We start from the raw sequence: 18,057 nt of genomic DNA, 5'->3' as shown, positions 1-18,057 counted from the left end.
ACTGTCGCTCAATTTAACTCTTTCTTCATATACTGCATAGCCAAACTATCCTTCTCTTTTCCCCACCCCCCAAAAAAACTCCAGCTCCCCTAACCACTTACTTCCCTCCACCCCTTTCAACCTTGAACCCATTCGCAAATGAACTATAAAAAAATACTACTCCAACTAAATCCTAGCCGGAATGCACCTGGCAATCTCCCAACAACCTTACTAAAACTATCTGCTAACAGCATAGCCCTTCCCATTTCCATTTTACTCAACAGATCAGTCCAAGAAGCATATGTCCCATCCATCTGGCACCAAGCATACATCACCCCACTACACAAAGCAGGCAAAAACACTGACATATCCAATTTCATACCTATAGCTATCATATCCTTTACCCTCTTTCAAAAATCCTGGAGAAATGTACCCATACTCAACTTATGTCATATCTTACTCAAAACAACTTTCTTACCCCCACTCAACATGGATTCTGCCCTGGCCACAGTACCATAACTGCCCTCCTATCCTTTCTTGAAACCATATATCAAGCTCATGACACTGGTATCTTCTTGTATCTTGTATCTAACTTGTATCTTCCCTGTTTCCTGACCTGTCCAAAGCTTTTGACACCATCTCCCACCCTCTACTGTTAACTAAACTTTCATCTCTCTATCTCTCCACTTACACCTTAGCATGGTGCTGAACATCAACAAGCCATTAAATGGAAATCCTCAACCTTCCCCTTTCAACACACCCCCACTGGGGTCCCGCAAGGTTCTGTTCTAGGACCTCTACTCTTCAATATATTCATTAACAATTTCCAACAGACTCAGCAATCATCCAATTTACAGATGACTCAGCAATCATCTGCTCTACCTACACCATCTCCGACCTACTTCTAAAAACTCAGTCAGCCTTCTCTAAAGCAGAAACCTTGAGGAAAAATGACCACCTTGCCTTTAATGTTTATAAAACTAAACTTCTGATCTTGTCCCCCTCCAGAAACTCCCCAATAGACAAAAACCCTTCCCCAATACTCAGTAGCGATAACATCCCAATCAAAATCGTATCTAATACCAAACCCCTTGTTGTCATCATCGATGACCATCTAAAATTTGACACACATATTCAATCCACCATTAAAAAAAAACACCAAAAACTGGGACTTCTAAACAGGCACAACTCCTACCTCTCCCCCTCCACTAGAAAAACCCTAGCTTTCTCCTACCTTTTCCCCTCTCTTATGCACTGTGCTCCCCTGTTAAACAATCTCTAACTCAGTCTACAATCCAAACTCAAATCATGCTATAATAAAATTTGCTACCAACTCTAAAAACTCCTCCCACCACTGCCACTATCTCCTTACTCTACACTAGCTCGAACTTCCCAGTTACTTGACCTTACTTAAACTCACTAACGCCCACAAACATCCACAAACCTACTAGCTGCCCTTCTCTCTCTTCAGCAATAAGTCCCTACATCCCTTACTGCTCACTCAGATCAGAAAACTAAAATCTACTACAGATCTACAAACCCTCATGACCCCCGGGCCACTTCCTACTTTCCTGCTCCATCTCTAAACTATGGAACTCTCTCCCTCCAACCCTTCGCAATAACCCCAACCACACCAAATTCAAATCTTTCTTGTTCTGCTATCTTACTACTAAATGGATCTGCCCACCCCACTTCCCAACTTAAATTCCTCCTCCAACCATTAACCTCTCCACCCTCTGCAATAACCCCTTCTTCAATCTCTCCAGTATATTCTAATGGGACAGTCAAGTACTACACCCAGTCCTCTCTCGCAAACAGCTATCCTTCCTTGCAAAAAAAAATGTATATATATATATATATATATATATATATATATATATATATATATATATATATATATATATATATATTTCACAAGTATTTTTCATTTGTCTGTATCATTTTTTTTTTTTGTTTGTTTTGTCTTTTCGGCTTTTCCTGGTTAGGGGTCACCACAGTGGAACTCCGGTCCGCTAATGATTGGCAGTTGGTTTCTACGGTGTTGAGTTGCCAGCCCGATGCCCAACCTTCAATGAAGGCATGCCCATTGAACGCATGTCTTTCGAAAACCAACTCAACAGCGGGGAGGACATGCAGACTCCACACAGAAGGCACTCCCAACCCAAGCCAAGAATCGAACGGGAGAACCTCTTGCTGTGATGCAATAATGCTACTGCTGCACCACCGCAGAAGTACTCATACATGTGTTAATTCACATTCTTTTATTGTATCGTGCAATGCATTTCCCTATGAATTTACTGTATTGTATGCTGTATTTTTTTTCTCTGAATTGATTGTTTCATATTCTTTCTCTGTAAAGATTTTTTGGAGCTTTTCTCCCCGGTCCTCCACTGAAAAGGGGCTCTTCGTGGCCCAGTGCACTTCCCCCAGTTGTCAAACTGAAATAAATAAATAAACAAATAAATAAATATGAGAACATCATACTGGACCAGCTACTCTGACTCCCTCAGTTTCAAGACATCCTCCTCAACTGTTGGCCTAATGAATGCAGAGGCTAGTTGTGGCCATTTTTGGGATTACATTTTGATACCGATACACATGAGGGGATGGCACAAAGTGCTATTCCATCCATCAGACAGGACATCTTCAGTCCTGATACTGCACAGCCATAAGGTACCCTCTAGCCATTGTTCATAGCAAGGAAGCTCCATTCTGACACTAGAGTGTATAACCTCTGTCCACTCTCAACCTCCTAGATGTGTGTATGGTTGCTACATCAGCATCATCTAACCGCTAACCCTAGAGTGACCGTGGTTTTCCCTGTGACTATAGCCCAACCCATCTGTACAGATAATAGCTAATGCTCAGTGCCCACATTTGTGGTCTGTGTTAGAATGATATTGTCTGATGCATAACACGGACAATCAATATACTGGTTGTGTTAAGGCATGCATCAGTTTTATTCTATATTTTCCATACCGCAGGCCATAGCTGTAAAGCAGATGCTGCCCATTAGCTAGAACTGCAATTTATTGTGCCTGCATCAGCATCTCCTGGGCACCACTGCAGGCAGTTACTCTGATGACTCCCTGTCTAAAATCCTCCTCAATTGAATTGCATCTGTTGCTACTTTCTCATCTAACTATGATGCTCTTTCAATGTTTTCAAAGCAAATATTCTGCACTGTGGTTCAGAAGATAAATATCTTATTGGAGGTCTGCAGTGAATAATGCAGTGCATGGCTCAGATGATAAATATCTTATATAATATATTTTTCATTTCCTATTATAATATATATATATATATATATATATATATATATATATATATATATATATATATATATATTAAGGTCTAGGTCTTCTCATAATGCTGATTTAATTTGTATACTTATTCTGTTGTTAACCATGTATAACTATGTTTTCCTGTATATTGGTCTTGTTATGTCTTCTGCTGTATACTGTATTTTAAAATATTGTTTGAAAATTCTCTGTATACTGTATTTTAACATATTGTGTAAAGTTTTACTTACTGTGGAACATTTCTCCCCGGGCCTCCACTAAAAATGGACCTGTGTCCAGTTGGACCATCCGTTAACAAATGTAAAATAAATAAAATAAAATAAAATATTGCAGGTTTGCAGTGCATAATGCAGTGCACTACTAAATGTATCCATGTAGTGAACAACAGCATTCATAAGCTCTGTTCAGTGATGTTCCAGGTCTGTGACAGCCCAGTGTTATATACTATCTCTTCCATTACCTAGGAGCTATGGATGACAGTCATCAGCACATTTTCAAGACATGTCCTGCATCACATGTGAAACACAAAGGTGGACACAATTATGAGTGGTCTACTTCTAAAGCCATGGGGACAGTATATCTTGTGGTAAAAATGTGTCTACTGAACAGATAGATGATCATCTGAAAAGTTACCCCTTGTGGAACACTATTCAGGGACACATATATTGTGGAAGTTGGAATTGTGGCGACTGCTTGGATAGCATAGACAGCCACTGCATGTAATACCCTGTGCACTCCTTACAGGCTAACAGCTAAAAGAGTGGAAGCTTTCTGGTTCATAAAATGGATGGCAAGTGAATAGGCTGTGCCTTGATGACAGAGTAGATGCAGTCACTGACTCCAAGGTCCTCAAGGAAATGGACTATACTATAGAATACGTGCATAGTGGTTAGTCTCTCCTCTGCTTCCCATGGAAATCAAATATGGTCTTCCAAATAATGCAGGATCACATCAAATAACTGTTGTAGGATTTCTGAGACAGACCTCATTCAAAACACCTATAGTGCTTCCATCATATCTATCCAAGTAAACTATGTATGTATTATCTTGAAAAAGTCACATTATTTCCTTACAAAAAGGAGAAGACTCCACTGACTTCTGTGATTAATTCTTTTTAGCCACTTTCTCTACCTTCAAGTCCTCATAAAGTATATACGGTCCCACGTTCTCAAACACTCAGTAGATAACAACTTCCTCTTCTCTGCCCAACTTGGTTTCAGGTCAATCACAGCACTACCACAGCTCTCCTTAATTTTCCCATTAATACCAACCTCAAGAGGGGCATAGGAAATTTTGTTTCCAATCTATTCTTTGACTTGTCTAGGGTATTTGACTCTGTATACTATCAGATTTTTCTCCATAGAATATTTTCATGACATCCACTCCCTCTCTTGGCTCCCAATCTGCCTTTCTAACATGCTACAGACAGTAACATGGCAGAAAGAACAATCACTATTCTTGCCCAAATCATTTGGAGTGCCACAAGGCTCATTCTTTCGTTCCATACCCTTTAACATTTTTGTTACTGACCTCAACACTGCTACTAGTGACACAGCTATCATTTGGTATGCTGAAGATGCTACAGTGGTAACAACTGCTAAGTCTCTCCCAGAACTTCAGGAAAACACCCCAAAGCTTTCTCTTCTAAAGGAACCTATCTCAATAATTCTAGCCTCTTGCTGAATTCTAAGAAAACCAAGTTTTTGCTTTCATTCCAAAATCTAAAATCAGTACAAAAATATCTCCTCCATTTCCTCATCAAACAGCTCTCCAATTGACCTTGTGTCCTGCATAAAGCTACTTAGTGTAATTTATTTATTTATTTGTCTTTTTTTTTTTTATGGGAAGTCCGACTGGGCAATACCCATTTGCAGCAGAGGCCTGGGGACAAAAGGCCCATTTGCTTACATTGCATTATACTACGTTCCAGTTAAACACAGAGTAGTCACATTTCTGTTTACATTGATACACAAACAGTAGTTACATTTATGCATTCTAAGATTTTACAGAGGGGGAAGTTACTAAAGAGAAAGCCCATGTGTAAGTTAGTGGATTTTGCAGGCAACGGTTATATATAAGAATTGTTTTGTCATTTTAGTGAGAGGCTGAGCGTATTCTGTTTAAGGAGAGTATTTGGAGAGTACGAGTACTGTATGGTGAACACAAAGTCAAAACCTTGTGATGTGCATGTGCTGAACCAGGACTGGTTAAAATGCTAAGCAGTGGTTTAAAATTATCGAGTCTGTTGGAGAATTTTATTTGTGTGCAAATACTATTTTAGAGTTTAGCAATGTATTGGCAGTAGAATGAGTCTCTTGCAACATTATTTTACTTATTTTTGAAAAGTAAAAATTTACTACTAGAGCAGAGGTCCCTTGCTGGACAGTAGGGCAGTAATACGTTTTGTAGAGAAGGCCATTTTTCTAGATGATGAATGAGTTTGCATGCTGTAGTTAGTTGTGAATATGTTAGGTAGTTGTGCAATTCAAATGAATTTAATTGCTATAAGCTATGACAATGATGGGTCCTATGAGGGAGATTGGTGGCAAATTTAGCTATTTTATCATAACAGGAGGAAAGTTTCTTTCTTTGAGTATTGTTTAAGTTTGTTAGGATAGGAGCGGTGTATAAGAAAGTTGGAAATAAGAAGGTGTTCGCTAGAGTTTTTCTTGCAGTATCTGTAAGGAATCCATTGATCCTATAAAGGGGGCCTAGTTTCTGGTGTGTACATTTAGTTGTATGCAGCATATGCTGGTCATATTTGAGATAATCATCTATTATGAAGCCTAGAAGTTTACTGTGAGTTACAATTTCAGTGACAGTATTATTTGCTGACTTTATGGTAAAATATTGCCTTTGGTTTTGGCAAATTTTTGAGGTAAAAAGCATTAACAGTTTTCTTGGGGCTGAGTAGGAAGTTTGATTCTTTAAGCAAGGCTTCTACTGAGGAGAGAGGTCATTATAAATAAACACTTAAAGTTTGATATTCTAGTACAACCAGCTATGAAGAAAGCCCACATAAAGACTAGACTTACATCACAACAAATGCTTTTTAAATAGCAATGGCGAAAGAAACCTCTCTGTTTATTTCCTACTTTTGCCACTATATACCACTTTGATCACCACAAACTTTCAGTCATTTCAATTAAGAATAACTAAAAATGTTACAGCAGGATAGGAACATTCAACAGTAACTACTCTGCAAAATCCCACCATTGCCTATCCCTAAAACAGCTAGGCTGACTAGAACTTTTACACTGTCACTCTATCACCAGTTAACAACTGCTCATAAATAATCTAATAACTGTCCTGCACTGCAAGACCTATTGGAGCCTTTCACACCTGCATGACCATTATGCTCCACCAACAAGTCTGCATTCACCATAAATAAAACCCACAGCTCATCTGGTCTGTTTCACTACTCACATTTTTTCTAAAAAATCTGTAATTCTATCCCTATCAACATCAGACAATAAAACGATCTATCCAGATACAAAAACTTGCTTAAACAACACTTATAAACCTACTACTACCTCTACAAATCTACTACCACCTCTATCCTTTAACCCATACATGGCCTTTATATATTTCAACAAAGCAAATTGTCAACATAAATTTCCTACTGTCCTCTACCCATTTGTGCTTACTGCCACTTCCAATGTCTCTACTCACCCATCTGACAGTTTTTCCCTCCAGCAAAATTCCAAATCTTATTCACTGCCTTCTACATCTACTTCAACTTTTCTAGAACTTTTTCATTATCCCTGTATCAGCTAATATAAAAACTGCTCAGATATTCGTCATCTCCTCTCTGCTTATACTCACATATCCCACACTTATTTTCATGTTTCCTAGTTGTGAGTGTAAATTTTGTAAATTAATGCTTTAGTCCTCACTTTGTATTCCAAATTTGTCATTTATTAATATGTACTGACTGTTGTATATTTACTGAATGTAGATTTTACAACCAAAATCATTACCAAAAGATGTCGAAGGGAGAATAAAAGACAGTCTTTTAATCTCCCTGCAATGTCTCTGGGTGGTGATTTTTGGTTGCAGTTTATATTATTCACCGGCACCGCATTTGTCATATGTTTGTTTGAACATAGATTTTCTTTACTATAGTTGCCTCTCATTTATTGTCTAGCCATACTTTAACTTTGAGCTTTACGTTTTTCTCTGTTGTATAAAACTGCCTATTTTCTAATTTGAGCTTTTTTCCCTACGCCTCTGGATAAAAGCAGTTACCACAGCCCAATCGGACCATCCCAGTCAACAAAGGCAATAAATAAATAAATATAATAAATAGAGTGCTAAAAATGTCACACAGTAAAGATAGTTATTGTAACACAAACCTTTGTGTCCACAGGGATGAACGTTCTACACATCTCCCTTAATTCCACGTGAGGGAGGCTTATGCCTATTAACTTTGTGTCTGTGCCAGACCTATGTTAAATGATTGCAGCTACAGAATATCGAAACTGACATCATTAAACCAGGAAGATCGATATGATGAAATTATGAAAACAGTAAACAAAAAAAAAACATTTTTCTGTAAGGGATCAAGCACCCCTGCATCCTCCACACTCCCTACTAATTATATATTCTAACTTTGAGACTGCAATACTGTGGCAAAATGGGCAAATTCCATTGACATATAGTATTCAATGTCCTGCCACTTCAATCTTCCCGGCTCGATATTTTAAGTTTCAGTATTCTGGTCTTGTGATCATTTAACATAGGGTATCTGTGTCACTATCTCAACACTGTAAGTTCAAGACCACCACTCTTTCGATGCAATAGCAAAATTGAATCTCAAAATTATTTCCTTGTCTAGCGACTTTGTGTACTTTCACTTTGTATAGCAAGAACATATGAAGCCATAATACTGTTCCTCAAAAGATCATTCTCTTGTATGTAAAGGCATAATCAATTGCAGTTCACAAATCTTCCTTTTGTAGAACTAACTGACCTGATTGTTTATTATATTTCTGAGACCTGTAATTCATACCTCTCATCTTCTTAGTGTAAAGAATTTGGGCAATGACTAAATTAATGGGGATACAAAGGCCCCAAAATAGGGACACATTTTAAATATTGTTTTTATAACCTTATAAAGTTGTTAGAATAACAGGTTTTGTCTTAGATTGCATTTTATGAAGGATATGAAGTCTTAAACTCAAAAGTCTTTCATTTTTATGTATTTGAAGCCTCAATGATTTGCCTGAAAACCACAAATTTTACGAATAACAGTCCAAAAATATAAGAAAAAATAATGGCATTCTGTGAAAACGTGGACAGTTTAGAGGCATGCTGTAATTGCAAGTCCTTGTATTATGAAAAAACAAACCACAGTGAAACAGTGAAACTAAAGCTATGCAAATGCTGATGATAGCTGTTCTCCTTTAAAGTTATTTTTTGCAGGGATAAAATCCCCTCTGCACACCCCAATGAGATGGACTGCACTTTCATCCCCTTCTACGTATATATTTTAACTGAGATCATCATACCTCAGAGAAAAGGTAGCAATGCAAGATAGCATGATTTAGACTTAATGAGTGCAAGTCCCCAGTTTTGCACATTTAGTCTTGCTAATCCAGGCCTTACAACTATGAGTCTAAGAATTTAAAACTGTTATCAAATAATCCTCCGTATATAAAGTAAATAAAAACATGCAATCTAAGGAGTGCAAGATGTGAGTAAATAATAGAAAGTTTTTCTGCCAGCATTGCCTGACATTCCAAGTTTTGTATCATCCAGTATAATCTTGTTCTTAATTTTAACTCATTGCCTCCAATGGAACTCTTGACGTTGGCACTGTAGCTACCAATAGAAGGATTTGGCTAGAATAAAATTATGTCCTTACATTTCAAACAAATCTTATGTCTGGAACCAGAGAGGTTAATAACAAGTGTAAATTTCAAAATTTTCAACACAAACTATTTTTATAGTGGTATTATTCTTTAGGTTCTGGGAATTAGGATTTTGTAATTCACAATAAAACAGTAACCATTAAGTTAGCAATGTAAACAGCTTATAATATCTCAGCAGTCACTCAAGTTGCACACATACTGTCATCAGCATGTTGTTCATCCAGCTTAATGCTTTCTTATGAGGTGAAGCACTTTTGTCTGTGCTACATGGTTGTTGAGGCAGTAAGAAAAAAATGCATTTATGACAATATAAGTAAATATTAGATGAACAGCAATTAATATATCTTTACCTGAACTAGGCAGAGGTCAAATATCAATACAGTTATATTTGCCATTGTTTAAGCTACAAGATGAAATATTCTAATACTTTGTATGTAGCATGGTTTGATATTTTATGCTTACAGGTATCGGTAGGAAGTGCACAAGCACCTGGAGGTGTCACTCAACTGTTATGAGTTATGTGAAAACTGTGCATAATTCATCACATTTCCCTTCCTCTTGCCACCCATTTTATTTTGCCCATGCTGCCTGGGCAACACAACGTATTTGATTCAGAAATACAGAAGATAAGATATTGAATAGAACTGTATTATTAATGAAAAATGTTATTCATTTTGGTCAACTTCTGTCTTTTGAAGATGATCAGTGAATACCTAATGTTAATTCAGATCCACAGGACATAAGAGAAATGCCTGTAAAAGAGACAGTCCTTATCCTCAGATGCTGCTATCTTCCTCAGCAATATATTTTTACTACATTTCTAGGACTCCAAAAAAGAGCTGTAGACATGTGATAACATCTGAAAAGATTTTTCTCTATTTTGTTTTTATTGGAGTGAAGTGTGCTTAGAATGCTATAAGATGAAAAGGGAGGAAGGGTTTGCTTAATATTGTTTTCTTATGTAGATTCTATAAGGAATTCAATGGAAAACTGTGATTATCTTGAACTAGAGAAGACCCCTTTTTGATGTTCACTGACAAGGAAGGTTATGCCTCCACAATGCACACTAAAACACATCTTGCTTTTTCACCTTTGGAGCAGCTTTCTACCACTGTTTTCTAAATTTGGGAATGACCTACATTCTTTTCTTATTGACAAAGTAAACTGATGTGTTTTTGATCAAGTGCAATATTGTTCTGACTGACAAAAATGTTGATGCTGAGACTGTTAAATGTTTCTGTGGCATGTGTTGTTTGCCTGGGTGAGGGTAGATGTTCGATTTTTGCTAAACAAAATTTTCAGATATAAAGAAAGTTTTGGTATTAGGAGTGTTAGTATCTGTGTGTGAGAGTTTAGGGATTATGGTTAAAAGGGATAGGTAAGGGGATTCACGTAGTGTTGTGTGTGTGTGAGAGTTCATGGAAATGAGTGTGTGTGTGTGTGTGTGTGTGTGTGTGTGTGTGTGTGTGTGTGTGTGTGTGTGTGTGTGTGTGTGTGTGTGTGTGTGTGTAAATGTCTTGTGTAGAGGTACTGTTTAGGAAATGTTTTTTTCATAAGTGAATGTGCAGGGTTGGGCTTATGTGCTGTTGCAAGGTTAGGTTTAACAAATGAGTAAAGTGTTAAGGGGGTCAAGTTTGTTCTGCATGTCCTGCTGCTGCCACGTGTACAGCAAAGATAGAGCTTGCTCCAAATCCTCACACAACCTCTGTAATATCAAAGGATTACTATCCTCTCCTTGCAGCCATAATGTCTCACCTTGAGCAATCTAATGGAAAAATGGTAGATGACTTGCACCCAAGGCAGTTCTGGCATCTACTACCTTCTTCACAACAATGGGCATCAACAAGCACCACATTTTCCATGATGGATGGCAAACAAAGAAAATACAGTAACATATTAATGCTTCCAAAGACATTGCATGGTTTGAAACATGACAGTCTTTCATCCCTATATATACTGTTGATGATGCATGCTCTAATATAACTCCCTTTGATGGTGGTTAAATAAGGGTGACAGGTGTCTCAACCCTAAATTAATTACTGTTTGCACATGCACAATGTCTGCCCATGGGCACTCAGGTTTACCCACAGCATCGTGTAGAAATAACCATGATGTTTATCAGGTCATTGTGCAAACTGAATGATTCAGAAACAATAATGAGAAGAGCCATAATTAAAATAATCCCCATTTCCAGACAAGTGAGTCTACACTATGACAGGCAGAGGGGCTCATCATGCTAAAGAAGAAGCTTGAGAACAAAGATTTCTAGCCAGGGTGGTGGTGCGTCCAGTGTTCCGGGTACAACCAGTTCCTTTCCTTAGCTGTGCAATGATGATAACTGTGGCCTGCCCTCTGAACGTCCTTAGTTACTTTCCCTATGGGTATGCACAGCCCAGTGATAATTTTCCACACACTGCAGCATTTTTGCATATCCGCCTATCTATCCATTAACGTTTGATTTAGTTTAGTGTGGCTTAAGTTAACATTTGATTTGTTTAGACACCTGGGGTTGGGGAATATTCTATTTCCCCTGGATTTGTGCAATCTTAGAGTTAGCTTATGTAATTATTGGGGGACTATGGGGGTGCTGGGGGGATTGCCCTCCTACAAATGGTGTTTGCTTGTGGGCACATTTGTTACTACTCCCTGTAGTTAGGAAAAGGTAGTGGGAGAGGGAAGATGAAGAGACTGAGTCAGTGAGGAGAGCATGATATGATGTATGGCTTGGGGGAGAGTTAATTAGCTGGTATAGATGGGGATTACAGAGAAGCTAATATTTAAGGCTGAGTATGGTGGGATTGGCCTCTTTATTATTGCAGCTTTGATTAGTCCGCCCATCCCTCCTCAGTAAGGTGAGATGTGAGGGGGTAAATTAGGGAAGAAGAAGGGACCTCTCCTTCAGTTAAGAAAGGAAGGCACTCTACCCTTTCTTTTCTTTCTGTTTTTCTTATGTTTCATCCCCATTGCAAAAGTGTTTTCTGCTTAAGGAAGGACAGTGGTCAGTGCTGCCATGTGTGTGTGTGTGTGTGTGTGTGTGTGTGTGTGTGTGTGTGTGTGTGTGTGTGTGTGTGTGTGTGTGTGTGTGTGTGTGTCTATGATATAAATAGTGTGTATAGATATAGATAGTTTGGAGGTACAGATTTTTCTCGCATTGGATACCGCTGCTGTTGAAGAGAATCCCCATCCACATAAAGCAAAGTCCATTCCTGTCCATATTCAAGCAGAACTTAGATCTATGGATTGGAATCAGAAACTTTTACCCTAGGACTGACTCCAGTACTACTATCGGATAGAAACAGCTCCTAAATGCTTTATTCCATGCATGGTTCCCCTCAAATTATCTATCTTATAATCCTACTTATTGTCATTAGGGTTGACATGCAATTATCAGCCATGGCATGGGTAAGGCCAAGCTATAACCAAATGGCTTATGTTATTTTGGGCACAAAAAAAAGAGAAATTGGCAAGGCTTAAAATGGCCTGCTAAGGCAGCTAGCCTATTACTTATATGAATGTATGAATCTCTACAGTAAAAATGGTGGCATGCATAACATTAGCTGAAGTATAAATAAAATGGCCAGAGGGACCAACTTCACATAAGTGGACGAAAAATGTTTTGACTCCATAGAAATGGCACTGTGAGCAAATGTCAAAGGCATAATAGCCATTGGCCTTAGTTCTCATGACCTTCACATATCCTTAAACACACTACATACTAGTCTATCATTAATGCTAGAATCCCCTTGATTAAGGAATACAGGATCATTTCTGATATTTAACTTTATATTTTTGCAGTTCATTAGCATTTCTATTTATTAATGACATAAGAATCTAAACAGTGCCCAGGTCAGAGTCAGATCCAGTGTAAGGTGACCTAGGTAGCTCAGTCCTGGCTGGGGGGCCTGGCCATCAGTATTAATTAATAAAAAACAGTAAAGTTAAAAAAAATACTGTTTAATGTCCCTGAACTTGTTTGGTGTCCAGCTCTTGAAAGATGATTTTCTGCTCAGTGTGCCAGCTCCTGTGTCACTGAATCAAATCATCAACCAATAAAAAGCTGCTGGCAGATGCAATAAGAGACACCAGGAATCAGTGTGCACAATTGAAATTGAACACTTCTTTACACACTGACAGGAGACAGTGTTTTTTAGCAGTATGACTGTTTGCAGCGATTTGCATGGATCATGCTATCCCAAACAAAACCAAGACCCAATCATCCAAAGGCAGGCGTCCAGTCTGGTGGACCCCTGCCATAAATAAACTGTACAACAGAAGGAGGAAGCTACTACATGACAGAACAAAATCCCTAATAGGGAAGGCATCTCTGATCAGTACTAGCAAAAAATTACGATCCCTCATAAAATCCTCCAACGCCAGCTTTGAGAGAAAAATTGCACAGGACACCAAAGACAATCATAAGGCTTTTTTTCAGTTATGTTAGAAACCTGGGATGCAACTCCCAGACTTGTTCTGAGTTGATTCTAAACAACAAAAAATACACTGAACCCATAGACATCACCAATATCCTGGCAGACAGGTTCAGTGCAAACTTTTCCACCCCCTCTCCCCCAAAAGAGCAAGTATCTATCCCGGCAGAGGGCTGCCTCCCAAACATCTCTGATGCTCAGGTGAAGGCTGCCCTCTCCAAAGCAAAAAACACTGCTTCCATGGGACCAGATGGCGTCCCAGGTTGCGTCCTACATGAACTCCAAGAGGAACTAATCCCTCAAAGAAAACAGCTATACAATCTCAGCCTCACTACAGGATATGTGCCCACAGAATGGCGTACAGCAACAGTGGTCCCACTCCACAAAGGTGGAGCCTCTACGGACCCTGGAAACTATTGCCCCATAAGCCTGACTAGCTTAGTCTGCAAGGCTATGGAGAGGATCATCATGGAGCTCATAAACAAAGACATTGGGGACCTACAGACACTAGATCCTACCCAGTTCGGCTTTGTCAATGGCAGATCCTGCCTTTTGAACCTGGTTGACTTCTTTGAAACAGTCACCAAAGCCATAGATGAAGGGAAGGAAGTCCACACAGCCTGTCTGGACCTTGCAAAGGCATTTGACACAATACCCCACTCAGGCATCATAGATAAGCTATCCAGCTTAAATATAAACCCCTATGTCACAAGATGGGTCGCAAACTGGCTCAAAGACAGAACCCACAGAGTGAGAGTTGCTGGAGCCATGTCCGACTCGAAACTGGTCACAAGTGGCATCCCACAGGGTTCTGTACTGGGACCACTCTTGTTCGGTATATACTTTTCCGAGGTACAGGCAAACGTGGGAGGACTATGGCTCACTAAGTTCGCAGATGACTGCAAACTGGGTGCCATAATCAACTCTCCAGCTGACACAAACATCCTTCAAAAAGGTCTCACAGAGACAGATAACTGGTGCCAGCGCCATGGTTTAAAGCTAAATGCCAAAAAATGTATAGTCATACCCTTTGGCGAAAACAATGTGCCCACAAATTACCACATAGGCAGAAACCCATTAAGTACAGAGAAAGTTATTAGGGACCTGGGGACCCAAGTTGATAGCAATCTCTCCTTTGAAAACCACATTGCCAAAGTGGTTAGAAAGACCTTCTACATAGCCCACCTCATCACGAAGGGTTTCACATCTAGATCAAGAGAGGTAATCGTGCCTCTTTATTCATCCCTCATCAGGCCCAGCATAGAATACAATGCCCCTTTTGGGATGTACCTTACCCGACACCTGCAGCAATTAGAAAGACCCCAAAAGTATCTCACCAAGAGGATCAAGGGTCTCAAACAGATGCCATATGCTGCTCAGTTAAAAAAACTCCAGCTCTACTCAGTTGCATACCGCCTACTTGAGCGATCTATGCCTGATATACAAAGCTATGTCAAATCCAGAATTAATGGACATGCTCCACCTCAGTAAATTTAAATCCCTTAGAGCCACACGCTTGAGGGACTTGAACCTCAGCACAGAAATAAATAGAACTTGCTGGAGGGACAGGTTCATAACCCAGAGGCTCCCTTCGCTCTGGAATAGAATTCCAGTTCATGTGAGGCAGAGCACCTCACTGAATCTCTTCAAGAAGAATCTCGATAGGTGGATGGGGGATCGTAGGTTTGTCCCAGGGATTACTCCCGTGTCACTATTAGACAGAGGCACAGTAAACTAAACCTTCAAAAGGGCACAGTATACTCAAATCAAGGGGTGGCGTAAGCCATACAGAATCAGGCTAGGCTTATAATTGCCCCAGGGCAGATAGCCTATTATGAACCTATGAACCTATGAACCTATGATGCAGTTCAACAAGCCAAACCGAAATGCAGGCAGGTGTGTTGAATTTCTCTAGAACTGGGTTTTTGCACCAGGTGCTGAATTTACTCAACAAAAATGAAGCCAACTGTGTTGAATTTGAACTAGTATAGTTGTCAGAACAGCAAGTATGTTAGTCTCTGCAGCATTAACTTTCTTGATTTCTGAAAATGATTTTTGCAATTTAATGAATGGAAAAGTTTCTTCAGCATTGAATTTGAATGTCTTGGTTTCAGAAAGTGATTATTTTATCTACTCAGTGGTAAGAAATACAGCCAAGTATTTTGGTTTGAAATGGCATCCAAACAGTAGGTCCCCAAACATGGCAGCAGAAGATGTGTTTGTGTGCGTAAGTACAATTCCCCCTTAGCTATGTAGCTTGTTCGGAGTCAAACCCTGTACCTTAGTTAAATGAGACAAAAGCCTTAGTCCAACTGCCAGATTGTTTTTTTAGGTATTGCACTCCAAATTACAGTCTTTACACTTTTACAGTTTCTCTGGTTCACAAAATATACCTGCTTCTGTTCAATTTTGAAGTAATTTAGAGTTGTATGCTAGTCTGACAGAGAAGTCACAGGGAAGACAAAAAATAGATCTAGGTGTCCTGCAAGCATGTAAGCCCTTCATCACAAAAAAAGAAAAAAAAAAGAACAGTATATGCAATAATATTTTTGATTTTACTATTACTTGTGGGTTGTTGAACAAAAGCCACTGCTTCAGCACTTATATTGTCTATAATTGCCTTGCTTTATTCATTGTGAGAAGTATTGTATACTGTAGTCTAAGCATGTTGCATTTTAGTAGTCTAAGCATGTTGCATTTATTAATATATTTTTGCAGTACCTTTTTTACAGTCTCCAGCTAATCGGTAGGGGTTGACAATTGTCAAGTCATATAGTTTGCATTATTTAAAGTTATCAGAATTGTCTGATTTTCAGCATCCATCATGTAGTCAGTGCTGCATATTAATGTGATACAGTCTGCCCTTCAAGATCAGATTGTAAAGGATTTCTGCATTTAGTTAAAACTGTTATTTCGTCAGTGAGTGCAGATGACTAAAGCTCTGGCTTCTTAATGAGCTCCATCCTGTGGCAGGCATATAGGGTTTGAATATGTCCACCATCAATTAACTACTGTGTCAAACTGAGTATGTCACTTAACCAGACAGTGCTTTAGGGCAACTGGGAATTTGGGGTATGCACTTAATGGTCTCCAGGACTGCAACTCTAGTAACTATGAACCTGCTGTTGTTTGCCAGATTTCCTATTGCAACACTGATCTAGTTCAGGAAATGAATATCACCAGAACAAAATTTTAATGCAAAACAGGCAATTTATTCTTGCAGGGCAACAAGCACTGTGTTTGATGATGAAGCATTGAAATGTTTACCAGCAGCCACCTATGTGTTAGCAATAGTTCTCTTTAATGTGGAATTATTCAGATTTTTTTTTTACTTCTGGAATATTGTGCACATTGACTTATTATATACTATCAGGTGGTTAATATTTCTTATGCTCTCATAAATACTCTTCTATTTAAACTGTGCTGCATATGGATGGATCTTACTGTATAATGCTAGTGATCTTTATATAATTCCATGTAGTTCACCCACAGCTACCATAAAGTACATGCAGTTTATTTCTTCATAACAGTAAGGGTTGCACTCAATAAATTAAGTAGCTATAACTGCTGGTGACAGTGGAGACTCTCTTTGGATGAAAGTTCCTTATGCTCTCATCTGATCACTTTCAAACCATCTTTAACTTGACTTTGCAAGTGTAGTATTCATGTATGTGTGAATTAAGTTGGAATACTTTGGCTAGTGCGTATTTATGAGAAACAACTTTGAAATATGTGTATAGGATGTCTGAGAAGGATGCAGTCAAAAATGTAGCTATAATTGCTGTGTTTGGAGGATGTCTGTGATTAAAAATGACTGAGCCTGATGATCTTATAAAGATAAAAAAGTCATTAGTCTGTGTTTCAGTGCTGGTGTGAATTTGTGTAAGGCAAATTGGAATACCTTACTGTGTTTATTTTTATCACAATCAGACGTGATGTTTACACTGCTGATGATAAAGTGACAGTAATTGTTTAGTATGGATATTGAAGGATTATAATGATAGCAGTTTGAGTGACCTTTTATTGTTGAAATGTTCTGAAATGGGTACATTTGTCATTATTGCGTCATACATTTTGCTTTACTGCTTACTAAAAATGTTCAAAACTACAAATTTAAAATGTAGCTGTATTAAACTAGAAATATTTAAAACAATCATGAAGGTGAATCAAAGAATACATGCATTTATGCATGGACCTAAAAGTTTGCACAAGGGCCCAAGATAACGTAATCCACTACTGGCCAGATGCATTCTTAATGAATGCGAGTTTCATGGAAAGAGAAGTTTACTGTCACCTATGCTAAGTCTGCTTTCAGTGTGAGACTATTTTGCTCAGCTAATGGGCATCAGTGTTTGTGCAATAGAATTTGAAGTAAAAGTTTTCAATTAAATCCAAATCTATCTAATAATTATGAAAATAAATCTCTGTAATCATTGTAAAAGTAAAGAAGAAAACAGAATACACATTCACAGGTCT

Source organism: Protopterus annectens, chromosome 4.part0 (assembly GCF_019279795.1).
Source record: "Protopterus annectens isolate FY-2018-M chromosome 4.part0, PAN1.0, whole genome shotgun sequence".
NCBI classification, from domain to species: Eukaryota; Metazoa; Chordata; order Ceratodontiformes; family Protopteridae; genus Protopterus; species Protopterus annectens.
The sequence above is the reverse complement of the archived record's forward strand: the minus strand, read 5'-3'. Positions refer to the sequence as shown.